The sequence below is a fragment of the Pocillopora verrucosa genome, chromosome 4 (assembly GCF_036669915.1).
Source record: "Pocillopora verrucosa isolate sample1 chromosome 4, ASM3666991v2, whole genome shotgun sequence".
NCBI classification, from domain to species: Eukaryota; Metazoa; Cnidaria; class Anthozoa; order Scleractinia; family Pocilloporidae; genus Pocillopora; species Pocillopora verrucosa.
Window position 1 is genome coordinate 14,871,811 of NC_089315.1, and position 16,150 is coordinate 14,887,960.

Genomic DNA, 16,150 nt, shown 5'->3' on the forward strand with positions numbered 1-16,150 from the left:
GGGACTGAAAAAAGTGCAGCAGTATCTTGGCTATGACACTGGAGGCCAAATCTGTGCTCCCAGCAACGTACAAAGAAATTAGTCATAGCCTCGGCTTTATCATGAATGCATGATCAACAATAATTTTACCTGGAGCATTTCAGTTTAGTGGACTAACACTACTACGTCTCTTTTTGTGAGTGGTTTTTTCTAAAAATTTACCAAAGTCCTTACTATTTCTTGTTTTTCTGAATTCTTGCTTCTGATTCTCTTAGAAGTTTAGTAACTTCATTCCTCAGTTTGCGATTAGTTTTCAGCTGGAATGACAATCAGCGTAAAGGCTGTGATCAATCCAGAACTGCAAAATATCCATCTGAATGAAGGTATAATGCAGGGACTTCGGCTCTTACTTGGTGTAGAAGACACAGTATACGTCACACTATCGTTTTCATTGTTTTCTTATTCCCAGTTGTGATAAAATTCTATTGTGACGTATACTGCGTCTTCTACACCAAATAAGAATCAGGATTTCAATAACATTCATAGACAGTGAATTCATGAGGGTAGGACAACTCATTTCTTTTCTACGCTCAATTTACGTTCAAATTTACAAAGGGAGTACTTTTCTGTGTTTTTAACACCTGTTTTTTTTTGGCTCCTCCGAGCACTCGAATGAAGAACAATGGCTAGAAAATTTAATTTTATTTGGTGCTTGGAAGGTCTTCACGCGTGTTGCCGCGCATTTGCGCGTGTAGCATGATGCACTTTGCGTCACAAACGAAAAAACACTGGGATATAGCAGAGAGTAAACTCAATATGGCGGCCTCTCTGAGTTACAACGCAAGTTGAAGATGGAAAGAACTGCCCAGTCTGGTACCACAACAGGAGCGAAAATGGCAGTTAATCGATATCGTACCTTCCATTTTATGTTACCTGCTGTTTATGGTGCTTGTATGGAAAATGTGACTCGCAAAGCGGCTGGAAAACTTTCCAAAAGAGACCACGTGAGACAGTCAGTCATATACTTGAGGTGAGGAAGTGCTTCGCGGGCACTTTGAATCGTTTATCTTTGCTTCCTCTTATTTTAAGCTGCGAAGCAAGCCTGTGATCCTGTGGGATTATTCTAAAATTCTGATCTTTTTATACACAGTTTTACGGGATATTCAAATACTGTACTCCGCCTTGGAGCCGAGTTTGCTTAAACCCTTTAACTCCCATAAGTGACGGAGACAGAAATTCTCCTTTTAATATCAATACAATATCAACCAGATAGGTGATGAGAATAAAGAAAAATGTCAATTTGGGGATAAGAAGTTGATCCAATACTAAATTCTCTGACCTAACATTGTAAGAATTGTATGGTTGACAATAAGGAGAAAGACAAATTTCATCTGGGAGTTAAAGGGTTAAAAGGTTCTAAACCACAAAACAAAACACCAAGCAATGTTTGGGACAAAGACAGCCTTTTAAATTACAAATTACAAATCACTTATTTACTGATACTTTCTCAAATACACAACTCCTATATGATACAACCAAGCCAATAACAAAATAATACTTAAACATAAGACTAACCCTTCGACTCTCATGAGTGACCAAACCAGAATTTCCCTTACAATATCAATACAACATCAATACAATATCAACCAGATAAGTGATGAGAATGGAGAAAAATATCAATATGGGGATAATTAGCTGATCCAATACTAAATTCTCTGAACTAACATTATAAGAGTTGTAAGGTTGACAGTAAGGAGAATTACAAATTTGATCTGGAAGTTAAAGGGTTAAACAAACAAACAAAAAAAAATTGGAGAACTCAGACAGATACTAAGATCAGCAAGATGAGTTACTGGGAGGAGTGGGAGGGGAGCAAAATAGCTTCTTAGAATGCAAAAGTGGTTTATGTATATGTGCAAGCTGAGAAATAGAAAAACTGATCTTATTTACTGAGAACTGGTAATAACTAAAGTACCTATCACTGTTGCTGTACTTTTACTTAGAATAGGAAACTTAACTATCAGAACAAGTATGCTGATGTTAAATTACTTGTCAGGTGTGAAATTAATTTTTTTTACTGATAGCCACTTGGCTCCTAAATTTTCAAAGTGGTAGCCAATTCAAAATAAGTTGGTTGCCATTTTCAAAGACAAACAAAACCTTTTTTTTTTTACGCTGTCAGAGTGCTAAATAGACCCTCTAAAATTAGGTTAGGAAAAAGATCTTTCATACTACAAAGTGGACACTAGGAATGATGATATACAACTCTCAAGCTCACCTTAATCCAAGATGGTGTCTCGTTATTAATTGAGATGCATGTGCTGTGTTTTGGAAACAAACTTAATGAGGAAGTTTGCAGCGGATTAATCTTTGCAAATCTTTTTAATTCACTATATCTCCAGATAAGGTTATGATGAAGCATTCTAGATGCCAATTTGGTGACTAATTTTCAGGATTTGGTTGCCAAAGTGAAAAATTTAGTTGCATTGGCACCCTGCTTGTACTATTAGTAGGCTAGCTTGATCACAAATATGTTGGAAGACTGTCTTGTGAACCAATTTACACTGTCTTCAACCCTCTAACTCCCATGAGCGACCAAGACAGCTTTCTCCCTACAAAATCAATACAATATCAACCAGATAAGTGATGAGAATAAAGAAAAATATCAATTTGGGGATGATTGGTTGATCCAATACTAAATTCTCTGAACTAACATCTATAAGAATTGTGGTTGATAGTAAGGAGAATTACAAATTTGATTTGGAAGTTAAAAGGTAGAGGCACATTATACTTATGCTGATTTTAAACTAGTACTGAGTAGGCTAGCTTGATTACAGTTATGTTGGAAGACTGCTTGTGTACCAATTTAGTATGTTTGTTATTTAGAAGCACATCACCCAGTAGTAGGCGATTTTCCCCTTAAATTTAGAAAGTGGCACTTTTTTAACAATTGAGTTATTTTCATCCATGCCTCTGAGTACTTTGTACAGTTTTTTAATGGGGCTGAACTCAATTCTTGATAGGTTTTGAGTTTTATGTGATTTGTTAAGGCATTATTTGAGAAAAAATTGCACCTACATGTAGTCTTAGGTGAACTTTAGTCCTGACTGCTGAAGCATTTCTTCTTCTCCTGGATGGGATGCTTCTCCATCCCAAAGCTACCCTCAGGAATTTTGTCAGCTTTCCCTGACAGATCTCTTGTACTTACTTGTACTCCTGGGTGGGAAGAGGCACTGTGAGAGGAAATTTCCAGCCTGAGAACACAACATTGACTCAACTAAGATGTGAACTGGGACCTCTCCACCCCTAGTCCAGGGTGTTTAACACTTAAGCCATCTCATCTGCTCATAATTATAGCGATCACATCAAGAATTTTATGATGAGATTTGCCTTTTGCTGATGCTGATGTACAGTGTATTGTCGGAAATATTGTCATACTTTGGTCTTAAGTTATTCAATGTGTGTGATATCGGCTAAAACATTATTCTTCCTCACCTTGTTGCAATAGCTGGTTATCCATAGTTGTTATGAGATGGTTGATGTCACTCACTTTTCACCTCCACTTTGGTGAAAAATAATTCTTTAAAATTTAATGAGAGCTATAAAAGTTTGTGAGGAGACATTGACTGTTACGATTGCATGGCAAAGGTTTTACTGCACAAAGGAGGTACATTTATCTGCTATAGGCTATTACAACTTATATTTGGAGTTGCAAAATGTGGCAGAATACAGTTAAAACAAAGAAACATGAATAACTATTCAGGGGTTTATTGTGCTACAAACGGTGTTGGTTTTCTTTTCCAGCTCTTGAGATAAACAAGTCATTCTTGATTTTTATTAATAAAAGCAAAATATGTTTGTTGTATGATAAATCAAGCTTTATTGATTAAGATGAATAGATGTAATGGCTCCGTAGTTCCCTTTTTGGGTTTTTGTGAAAAACCAAACAAAAGAACTCTGCCAATATTCAGCATGTTGACTAAATGAGTTGACAGTTTCAAACAATACAAAATGACGCCCTAACTCAATGGATTGTACTTAAATTTTTTTCACAGGTATCTCTGACCCCTTGGAGGAGGAGGCAATAGAAAAACGTCCACCTTGGAAAGCAAAAAAAAAAATTGGGGAACCATTAGAGCACTGCCTCCCACCACATCTACCTCTTTTATGGATCTTGATTTGTGTACAAGAGATGGGGGACAAATAGCTGATCAACAATGGAGTTACCTTTACCCATAAAGTGTCATTCTTGGTCTTGATCTGGTAGGCTAAGAGTCTGTCTGACAAAAAACAAAAGAGAAAAGTGTGAAAACTATTTTGGAACTTGGACTGTCTTGTTGCACTAAACAGATTTTGAACTTTGCTTAAGAGACCAGTGACTAACCCACAGTGTAGGTGGCTTCACCCATGAAGTCTCTTCCTCAGTCTTGATCTGTGAATTGCTAAGACTTGGTCCACCAAAAACAAGGTGAAGAGTGTGAAAACCATTTTGGAAACTGGACTGTCTTGCTGTACTGAACAGATCTTGAACTGTGTACAAGAGATGGGTGACTAATAGCTGACCAGCAATGGGGTCGGCTTCATCCATGAAGTCTCTTCCTCAGTCTTGATCTGTGATGCTAAGACTTGGTCCACCAAGAAATGAAGAGAAGAGTGTGAAAACTGTTTTGGAAACTGGACTGTCTTGCTGTACTGAATGGATCCTGACTTATATTATCAGAGATGGGTGACCAATAGCTGACCCACAATTTGTGGAGTTGGCTTCACACACTAAGTCTCCTCTCAGTCTTGATCTGTGATGCTAAGACCTGGTCCACCAAAAAAAAAAGGAGAAGGGTGTGAATATAATTTTACTGTCTTGCTGTGCTGAACAGATCTTGACTTGTGTATCAGAGATGGGTGACTAACAGCTGACCCACAATGTGGAGGAGACTCTGACTGTGCTGAATGGATCTTAAACTGTGAACCAGAGACGGGTAACTAATCGCTGACCTACAATGTAGGTGGCTTCACCCATGAAGTCTCTTCCTCAGTCTTGATCTGGGATGCTAAGACTTGGTCCACCAAAAAAAAGGGAGAAGAGTGTGAAAATAATTTTGGAAACTGGACTGTCTTGCTGTGCGGAATGGATCCTGACTTGTGTATCAGAGACGGGTGACCAATAGCTGACCCACAGTGTGGAGTCGGTTTAACCCATGAAGTCTCTTCCTCAGTCTTGATCTGTGTTGCTAAGACTTGGTCCACTTAAAAAAACCACGAGAAGAGTGTGTTAACTATTCCAGAAACTGGACTGTATCTGTGCTGAATAGGTATTGAACTGTGTACCAGAGACGGGACACTAATAGCTGACCCTAACTTGGTCCACCAAATAGCAGAGAGAAAGTTTTTTCAGAAACTGGGCTGTCCTGCTGTGGTGAATGGATCTTAAACAGTCTACCAGAGATGGGTGACTTATAGCTGACCCACAATATAGTCTGCTTGCCGTGTTAAGCCACTTCCTCAGTCGTAATCGGAATGGGACTTTTATACGGGTATCTTGCTACGTTTCTTTCTAGGGATTTTTTTGAAATCTGAATTAAATTCTTGTTCAATATTACAATGTCCAAAAATCAAGAAAAAAGACGTATGATGTTTGAGATGAATAGTTTTAAGGAGAAGTTCTTTTTTCATGCACATTGAACAGCCATCCTAATGACGCAAAATATCCTTCACAGAGACTAAAGGTTTTGCTACAACACAACGAGTATCGTCAATTCGAAAGTATCCAAAACTATCAAATATTGAGTTATCATTTATCTTTTCAATTCCAGACCCCAGGACTAAGTACATGATTACTCTTTGCGTGTAGAGTGAGGTTCAGATATCCTGTTGGGTTGTATTGGTCAATGAAGTAGAAGGGAAGTGTATCTCCCCAGTGGTAAGTTCATCGTTATTCTACAGAATATAGCAACTTTCATTGCAATGTGTCCAAAGTAATCTAGGTTTGTGCAGGTTTAATTTACTCCACCACATTAGTGAGTGGTTGAAAACCCTTGAATCACTTTCTTCAACGTCAGGATGAAAACCCATAATCAGTATTATAATATGACCCATTAAGCCCCGCGCGCGCAATCCAGTAGAAAACCATAATGAAAGCCGACTAGTGAAGGACCGGACGGGTGGACTCTGATCTGTCTGGAAAAAAGCTATCCGGCTCAGCACTCCACGGCTTTTTTTGCAAAAAAATTTAAGTAAAACTGAAAAGAGTAAGAAAAGCTGCGTTTTTCGATGAATTGAGTTTCTTGTTCTGACTCGAATAAGGAAAGGAAAGTTTGATTGTTGATTATTTTTTGTGGTTGTCCCGCATGCGCCCGTCTATCGCGTCCTATTAAGGTTGAAACGCAATTTCGAAATTTTCAACAATCCTGTGGTCATATACTTATTGACTGAGTTTGGTCGGGCTGGACGAAAAAATATTTGGCTGTCGCTGCGCTTAGTTCATACGTCATGACCACGAGCCATATATTTTCCCATTCGGTCCTCCTACTCAGTCAATGAGTACATATTATTGTTTCCCCGATCTAGAGTAGAGTTGTGTTCATTTACTTTATTATTTCACACCATTTTAACTTGTAAAGGAACCGAAACGCACCACGGTATCATATTTTAAAACGGGGCAAAAATAAACGGAAAAAATACGGACGGAAAGCGCATCAGATTTTAGTATTTGTTGGTCACAAACAACACTGAAATGTTTTCGTTTGTGTTATTTCACTTTTCACTTAGTATTGGTGTGTACTTTAAAATAAATTTGAATCACATTTTCAATTGTAAATTATTTTAAATCGGATCCAGTAGAGTTGGAATTTTTTAACATCTCGCACTTTTATTTCTAAAATTACAAGATAGAAAGGTCAAGGAGACAAGGAAACTCAACATTCTGGTGAGTATGACCGTTGTGGTATAGTTGAACGGAAAATGAAGCCCTCTCCTATACTATTGTGGAAGCTAGTAATTCGTTCACATTTCTCTCTATTTCACAGGTGCCTCTGCTCCCTCTATGAAAGAAGCCTACGAAAATTTTAATCTTGGAAATAGTTATAAATTAGGATACTATTACCCTCTACCAACTTCGTCCTTGTGGTGCACTTAGTTAACGTAAAGTACGTATGAGCATCCACGTCTTATTTCGGGAAAAAAAAGTCTTTTAGCGGGAAAGGTTTGTATGGCTGATTTGAAGCTCTCTCCTTCTTACTTTGTAGATGTCATACGAAATGACCATTTCGAGCAAGTGACTAAGAAGAAATGTCAATCTTGGAATGGACGAGAAATCGTGGGTTGACCCTCCATCGTCCGCCACCACACCCGCCTCATATAGACCGTTGTTTTGTAACTTGAAACAATTTCGTCCTTATGGTAAAACTACATCTTTTAGAACACATGCGTGTTGTAAGACGCATGTTTTTACGTTATGTCGTACCACAATGTTAAACTTGTCTCAAATTACAAAACAACTGTCTATAAGAGGTGGGTGTGGTGGGGGACGGTGGCGGATCGACCCCCGATTTTTCGTCCATTCCAAGATTGACCTTTCTCTTAAGTAATTGCTTGAAATGGTCATTGCACCATGACACCCACTAAATAAGGCAGGGTTTCAAATGAGCCATAAAATCCTATCCTTGGTCTTTTGAAGTCGACATGTTTCACAACATCTTTTGGGTTCTCAAGTTCACTGTGTGAAATTTAAAGTTATACCAAGGAGAATAAATAAATACATTACAAATCGCTTTATTCTTTTACATTCCGATGCCCTAAACTGCACCTTTTACGAAACCAGATTCACTGTGATTTACAAGTGTAACAGGCGAGATAACAACAACCATTATTTTTCCTCTCTTGGCCCTATTTGGTAACTTGTAATCTTTGCAATATCTGGAAGAGGTAAAGTGGAGCAAGGTATAAATAACAATTCGCCACTTCTGGTTCGAGTCAAAATAATTAATTGCTGGACGACATTGGAAATATTTGGAGATGCAAATTTCCGAACGTGGAATACAACAGATCTGACACCAAATTTTCGTAACTTAATGAAAAAAGGAAATGTGTAGCAGCTAGAAGGGAGAATTAACAATCAGATCTTGAGAGTTAAAGGGTTACGTGGCTTCAAAAGTTAGACAAATTATACTCACCAACGTGTGAAGTATTCTCCTCTCCCTTGCGTTTCCTTTTAAACTTATAATCTTTGAGGTGTCTGAAAGACGAAGAGAACGCGTGAAGAAAAATTTACCCACCATATCTAGACATGCAGATTTAATGCCCACGGTAAAGAATCATTATAACACTCACCAAATATATTTCACTTTGGTCTCCCATGAGTTTGATCCAAACTTGACCTTATTCATGCTCTGAAAGATGAAAATTACGCTTCCTCACTTAATCTAAAATAAATTTAAGAATACATGTGAAACACCTTTCTTCTGCTTATTTGACGAACCAAAAAAAAAAAAAGACGCAACCGTCACTGAAAACCGGCCATCGTGTATAGGTCTTTAAAGCCATAATAACTGCAGCTAGAATAAAATCAAGTAAATTTGAACCTAACTCTCTCTTTGCAATATTAAATAATCAGACATTCATTCCTATTATCACAAACACGCAAAATAAACACAGAAATCTGTAAATGGCAAACGTAGGGAATAGTCCGTCTTCCTCTATGGTTTAAGTCTATAGTAATCATAAACATTTATCTTCAGTACAACTAGGAACTTAGAGATGAAATCTCTTTAACATGTATGGGATAACATGCCTCTTTACTCAAAACAAAATCAAATTAAAGTCATACTTGATCTTCCATCCGATCTGATTCCTTCAGTTCTCCAACGTTTCCTCCCAAATCTGAAATAAAACAAAATAAAATGAGGCCAAAACCTTTATTCTTACAACATTCATCTTCAAATAAAGGAACCAAAGTCAGGAGGTAACAAACTGCAACGAGCCTAAAGTAACAGATACAACACTCTGAAAAAGGTGGGAAAATAATTTAACATAAATTTGTGTATAACATAACCACATTTAATCACATTTCCCTAACACCTCGTAACTCGTCAAAAGGATCTTTTGAGATGTGATGAAACTGCCGGTAATATTGCTGTAATGCAGTGCAAATTTGATTAACCAAGTAATTAAACCAATACACGCTTCTCATCATTTCAATAAATTTAGTTCGAAGGAAGTATAAAATTTTCACAAAAAAAACCAAATTTAACAACCTATAATTTATTTTTTTGAAGCGTGCATCTTAATGAGTATCAAGGTTAAGTACTGTGGAATCAATTTCTCGGCAGAACGTTACTAACGCAAATTCATCACTTCAAAACAATTACAAACCATCTAGTTATATGTGGTACATGGGAACAAACTCTTTTGTATTCTCCCAGTATTTACACGGGTGTCGTATCAATCATGTACGTTAAAAGACATCAACGAGTTCTTGTCCATGTGTTATTCGTACAATGGGTATCTCAGATATGCAATAGAGTAAGACGACACCGTAAAAATAAAATATATATATACACAGAGCCTCCATGAACCTTGCCACTTGTTATCACCAACACTGTGACAGGTGCGGATGGTTTGTCGCACTTGAAAAATTTAGGCCGAAGTGGACAAATATTCTGACGCACCGCCGCCGACAAAATTTGAAGCGGAAAAAAACTGGACAAAATCGACTAATTAAACAAAAACGGTTTGAAACTTACCGCCAGCGTGGTAACTGAACTGAGTTCGGTTTATCGGGTGGGCAGTAGTTGTCCTTTGATTCGAAAACCGTGGATATCAAAACTCCAAAACGACTTAAGATAAATCCTGGCAACTGGAGATTGAATCCACTGGCAAACTATGCCGGTCGGTCTTTGAGCGGATCAGGCATTGAAACGTATTATTTTCCGTTGTTTACGGAATTTGAAAGTCTTCATGTAGCTGCAACAGATGAGACGATAATGAGTCCTCTGATTTGGTCGAGACAATACTTATGCGGATAGGCCCTTGGTCAGCACCTGAAGTTACTCAGCCAGTAAGCACATTTGTCAATCAGTCAGTTGGTCAGTCAAACCGGTTTTAAGCAGCACCTCACAAAGCGGTCACCCTGTATGAAGCGGTCGGTTGTCAAGTCCCGATTTTTTACCCTAATTTACTGGATTTTTCACCTCTATTAAGACTCTATCGAAACCCAATGGTCTATTTGTATTGTCCTCCACCTGCATTGAACGATGCAATATGGAATACAATGGCGTATTTCTTCATACCCCAATTCTGTGGAACCTGTAATAGGCGGTCATTCTCCGTGGGTGATTGCTTAATACAGGTTTGACTGTAATCAGAGAGATAGATAGATAGATAATCTTTATTTACCCACGGACAATTCATCAGCCATAAAAACATTCAAATATATAAACATGCATAAAAAATGGATAGCATACTATAAAAACTATACTCAAAGCACAAATTTAGCTAAAGCTGCTTTCCACGAATGCCTTGCCTGAGCGTACTTCTTTAATTCAACGATTAAATATCCCAAGGGACTCTGCTTGTCTTATGTAACAAGGAAGTCTGTTCCAAAGAGTAGCGCCACTATAGCTAAAGCTATAGACATTTGTCGGTCAGTCCATCCATCAATTAGTAAGCCATTCAAACAAAGGGGTTAAATTTCTAAAGAAACTGTGGTGTTGCGTCGGTGAGAGAGTATAACAGGGTAATTTGGTTTATCAACTGAGTTGATTATCTGCAAATTGGCCACCGTGAAGAGTTTCAAAGCTGACGTTTCGAGCGTTAACCCTTCGTCAGAGCGAATTGCAGCCATTTAGCCATTTAGTCTATCAGTTTGTCAGTTTGGTAACCAGCTAGCCTGTCAGTTGTATCGAGAAGCAGCCAGCTAGCTAATCAGACAGTCAATCAATCAGCCGCTAGGTCAGTCAGCAAGTTGCCAGTCGGCCAGTCGGTCAGTCAGTCACCCATTTGGTCAGACAGTCAGCTGCTGGCTGGTACACGTAGTCAGTCAAGCTGTCAATTGGTGACTTGGTTACTTAGTGTACAAACCTCGCAATCTGTCTGTCAGTTGGGTATACCAATTGAAAAACCAGTCAGTGGGTAACACAAATTAGCAATTCAGTGGGTCAGTCAGTAGGTTAAACACACACACAACACAAAATTCCTCCATTTGCGCTGATGAAGAGCTAATGCTTGAAACATCAACTTTGAAACTCTTTACGTCGGTCAATTCATGTTATCAACTTGGCTGACAACTCTAAATTACCCTGTTATACTCTCCCACTGATGTAGAAACACAGTTTCTTTAAAAACTTACCCACTTCAGTCAGTACGATAGTTTGTTAATCAATCAGTCAATCAGCCAGCTAGGAATCCAGGCAAACAGAAAGTCAGTAAGTTGACCAGTTAGGAATTCAGTTAGAAGAAGCTAGCTAGCCAGCCGGCTAATCAATTGATCAGTGAGTATGTCAATCAGCCTGCCATCCACTCAGGATACTGGTTGGTTAAGCAGTATGACAGCAAGTCAGTCCGTCAGTCACTCAGCCAGTCAGTAGATCAGTCATTCAGAGTCCCTCATCCAGAGAGCTATTGGCCTGTCAACCAGTCAATCTGCCAATTAGTCAACCAGTCAAAAAGCAAACTAGCTAGCCAGCTGCAAGACAACAAGCCATTCAGTCAGTGAAGTAGTCAAGGAACCAGCTGCCAACAAGCCATCCTGTCAGGTTGTCTGTAGGTCAGTCAGTTAGGTCATATAGTCAATCAGTGACTTAGTTACCTTCTGGAAAATCTGCAGCCATGAAGTTTTCCTGTCTGTCTGTCAGTCACTGGGTATGTCTTTAACACCAACCAGTCAGTTTTTCAAATGGGTTAGCCAACTAGAAGAAAACTAAGCCTAGTATTATAAACAATGTAAATTAACATGATATTTAAGATGGACTGCATTACTACGCACCCTGGACTGGAAAGTAAAACAGCAACTGCTTAGATGACAGCCACATCCAGATTACTGAGGCTCTAGTCCACATTGTCTCTCAGTTTCAAAACCATATCCCTGTAAATTAAACCATCGCCTGTAAACAATAAGTTAAATGTTAATACTTACACTTGTAACTATTTGACTATTGAAGAGGTATGTCAAAACCATATGGATGCCAGGATGAAATTAGAAAAATGAAGCTCCCTGTCAAGTGAGAGACATATCATGTATTCATTACATTCAAAATGTGTAATTCTGCAAGGCCTGTTTAACTGAGGGCTTGCAAATACATAGATGTAACTATTTAAATGAGTTTTTTCATCAAATGACCTTGAAGTGTCTTGTACCATAGGAAGTTGAAAGTAAAACAAGCTGAGGAGCAAGTAAAATTGCCACTACATTTTACTTGACTGGTTTGGGAAGAATCTTATTGGAACTGATTTTATTACTATTTATAAAGAGCATTTACTTTTAAACAAATATAATGCAAAAGGAACATTTCCCTTTAGACAGGGTTTTTCATTGACTGGTCATTTATTGCAAATTAGTAATTTGTAACTATTATTCTGTAGCAAATTTAGATGTCTCTCATGTTTGCATGTCAAGAAGTTGTTTTCACTTTAAATAAAACCGTTCTCTAAGGACAATTTTATTTTAAATTATAAGGGTACCCTCATTTTACCCTTACCATTTACAATATACCACACAGGTGAATAGTGCTTATCACACCCTAATTGCCTAGTTCGGTAGTGGTTGATACATGCCATTATACTCTAAGCAACTTTAGAGACAGAAGCGCACGTCAAAAGTTTATTTTCTAACCATTTTTTGGTTTATTAACAGAAATAATTTCATGTCTTCTGTTGTGGTTTAAACTAAAATAGTTATTATTGAATGTAAAGTCAGACAAGGTTAGGACAAATTCACATCCCTTCCATTTTAAGTGTTGATCTCAACATTGATTTGTCAAGTTACTGACTGGGCATACTTTAACACAATTTAAGACTTACATTTACACAATCTGTTGAAAATAGTACAATGGCTACATATGCCTCTTCAGATTCACATCTCATCAGAAATCAACTGACCTAGACCTGCCTAAAAACAGAAAAAAACCTTTAATGTAATTTTTCTACAAATGGAACTAAATTTGATCCAATTGATGTAAAAATTGCTTTACTCAGAAATAAAGAGACATGGTGCTAAGTTAGACCAAATAAAGTGACCAAAGAAAAACTTGATTGATTGTGATTAAGAGTGCCTCTCTCTAGGGGCTGTAAGATTAACTGAATATTCTGAATAAGCATTGACCGCAGAAAAAGAACCCTTTCCCTGTAATTCTACCTGTTTGTCTCACCCAACTGATTAAAAACAAGCGTTATTGACCAACCTAAGCAGTTGTAAGGAAAATGAGGGACTGATACATTTAAATTCTTTATGAATAGAGAGGACCTGATATATACACAGATAATAGAGTTTAAACTTTTGACAGCAGAAAAGAAGTTAAGTGGGTGATATCAGCCTTTATTTGTTCCAAATATGGGTTTTGTTTGCAAATTGACTAATGGTATTAAAAAAATTATTGATAATTTATTAGTGAATTAAAAAAATTAATAATTGTTGATCATGAAGCAATTACCATCCCTTGTAAAACCTTGTAGCTTTTAAATAAAAGTCTGCTTTATTTTGTGAATAGTTGGTTTTGGCTGGAACACTGAGGTACACCAATAAATCATTAAAACAAATTATTTGCACAAGGTAAGGTCTTAAAAGACTGCTTTACTGTATTCTTCCACAAGTTTGATTTGTTGCTCATACTGTGTCTTTATCTGTAAGCTCTGTTTTCAGTTTCTCCTTCTAATGGGTAACACATATTTGCAAAATACTAATACAAATTGTAGTGAACAGTTCTCCAGGCACATCGCTATGATATTGGTGTATCATTCCCGTTAGTTTTTGTGTTATGGCATTTAGAGAAATGATAAAAAAATCACTTTCATGTCTAGGAAACTTTCCTACTAGGATGGTTGCATGGACATAAAATTTTATATAAAACTATAGTCACCATCAAGACAGGAGGGTAAATTTTTTTTTTGTCAAGTTCAGAATCAAAAGTCTTGTGAACAAAATAAATTCATCGAACCCTCTATGCCTCTTCCTTACAGTGATGTTTTCTAAGATTTTGAAATCCTTAGATCAAGGGACAATGACCTGAAAACTACCCACAACACCATTCAAGGTTGTTGCATGGACTTAAAAGCTTTTTTCAACAAACTTTCTACAAACAGCTGTACTTAGAGGACTTTTAAGCAACATCCCCACAAAGCCCCATACTACACAGTTCTTGGATAAAGAGAGCAATAGATCACCTTTGGGACTGTGGCTTTGCTTTAGAATAGTATGGTGTAACACAGCAATCTTTCTGGCCCTGGTTTTTTGAAAATTGGATAGAGCTATCCATTGGATAAATCTCTATCTAGCAGATAATGCTATAAGTTTTGCTATCACTTATCTGCTGGATAGCGATTAATCTGTTGAATAATGTTATCCGCCCTTTATACAACTGGGCCCTGAACTATAATTTTAGGAGCTGGACAATTTAGTGATAGCAAATTTGATACCTGGTGTTCAAAACCACTACTACAGGTGATGCCAGCCAGAAGCAAAGTATAGAACTACTTATCACCTAGAAGTGAATTCTGATAGATTTAAGGGTGGTCCAGGTGTCCATGAGTTAAGAATGTGTTTGCAAATAGGGTTATTTTTAAATATAATCATTAGCCTTTTTACTACTTGTTTATTTCTCACATAACTTTGGACTAACATTTTTTCATAAATTGTGAATGTCACTTAAGATAATTTTTTTTTTATCTTGGGAGGAATAAAATTATCATTATTATTATTTCATTATTATTTTAAGGCCAGGTGTTTCTTTGAATTTTAAGTTTTGAGATGTATGCACATGTTTAGAGAACATCAAGACAATTTGTCACAAGCTTTCCAAACCAGTAGGAATCATACAAAAGATAGTAGAGATAATGTGGGAACGACATGTAAAAAATGAACGGTTTGAACGTTTTTCTTACCTTCAATTTGACACGCTGCTTCTGTTTACATAATTTTCATCACGAACATCAGCTCCATTTCTGTTTTTTTTTGTAGCCACTGTAGACACGTTTTTGGAATAAAACACCCTAAAAGGGAGAGAGAAACGTGTTTTTCTCGCCAAGTAGTACTAAAGGAATTACTTCGGTCAGGTTTGCCGTCAAAGGTTAACGTTCAAGTTTGTCTTCCAAGCCGCCATGTTGGATTTGTTTATTTGTTCCCAGAGCTCCTCCGGAGGGCCGGACTGTGTGGTTACTTCTTCAAGGAAGTTTGGGGCAAATGCGCATGGTTCCTTGATCTCTCTAACATTGCACAGATCTTGGGAGCACCAGGTGCCTCTCTACTGAATCTCTCTTTTTAAACGGTAGAAAGAGATCATTGGCTTCTCGGGAATAAGCAAGGTTCGGACATCATATTCCACTGCAGTGATAAGTGACTGCAATGGTACTAAGTTCATGTACATGGTCAGCTGAAACACTGAGAGAGGTAGGTTTCGTGCAGGATTCGGGGACATTTGATTTTGACATTATTCTCTCACGTATTACTCTGCCTTCATGCTGGTTCCCTCTTCAGTCTCTACTTCCATCTTAGCGCATTCCAGTTAAATTCCTGTTTCTTGTACAATGAAGAGGTCCCCATCTAGGTCTGCCACTTGATCTATTTCCTTTTTTCCATTTCCTGTTTGATGTTTCGAGCATTTCAGAGTTCTTTTCAATAGAGAAGAACAATTTATTCCATTTCCAATTCCGTTCTCCAATCGTCAGCTTTAAGCTTCGAGCGGGCATTTTATAACTGAATTTGTAACAGGATGGTAAAACAATTTCAACCCCACCCAACAATTCAAAGAAGACACCATTTAAAGAGGTCCTTACTCGATTTTAGATTCGCGATCATAAATTACAATCACTCTAATGGTGAGACACCAAACTTGTTTAATGACATAACGTAAGATGTTAGCTTAAAAAACGCTCAGCTCTCTCGATAGTATGCATGGCTGGTTCGATTTGTTTAAGAATAGGAGGCAGGTTTTCGGTGACAACGCGGCCCCCATGAGTGCGAGGTATT

General features: G+C 37.6%; 2 long non-coding RNA genes across 7 annotated transcripts; one reads left to right on the forward strand and one right to left on the reverse strand.

The window, feature by feature from the left end:
• Nucleotides 1–811: 811 nt before the first annotated feature.
• On the forward strand, nt 812–7,141 carry LOC136280579 (uncharacterized). 3 transcript variants are annotated; one of them, XR_010717353.1, is made up of 5 exons: nt 812–1,009; nt 4,035–5,510; nt 5,790–5,896; nt 6,864–6,901; nt 7,002–7,141. It is a non-coding gene; the product is annotated as an uncharacterized lncRNA (long non-coding RNA). The 3 variants fall into 3 exon arrangements; XR_010717352.1 differs by having other exon boundaries at nt 6,868–6,901; XR_010717354.1 differs by having other exon boundaries at nt 5,828–5,896; nt 6,868–6,901.
• On the reverse strand, nt 5,924–15,288 carry LOC131784897 (uncharacterized). 4 transcript variants are annotated; one of them, XR_010717350.1, is made up of 8 exons: nt 15,067–15,288; nt 12,991–13,078; nt 11,957–12,074; nt 9,717–9,936; nt 8,801–8,853; nt 8,305–8,363; nt 8,148–8,209; nt 5,924–7,890 (listed from the first exon to the last, which is right to left on the reverse strand). It is a non-coding gene; the product is annotated as an uncharacterized lncRNA (long non-coding RNA). The 4 variants fall into 4 exon arrangements; XR_010717348.1 differs by having other exon boundaries at nt 11,780–12,074; XR_010717349.1 differs by having other exon boundaries at nt 7,750–7,890; nt 9,717–10,327.
• Between the last annotated feature and the right edge of the window lie 862 nt (nt 15,289–16,150).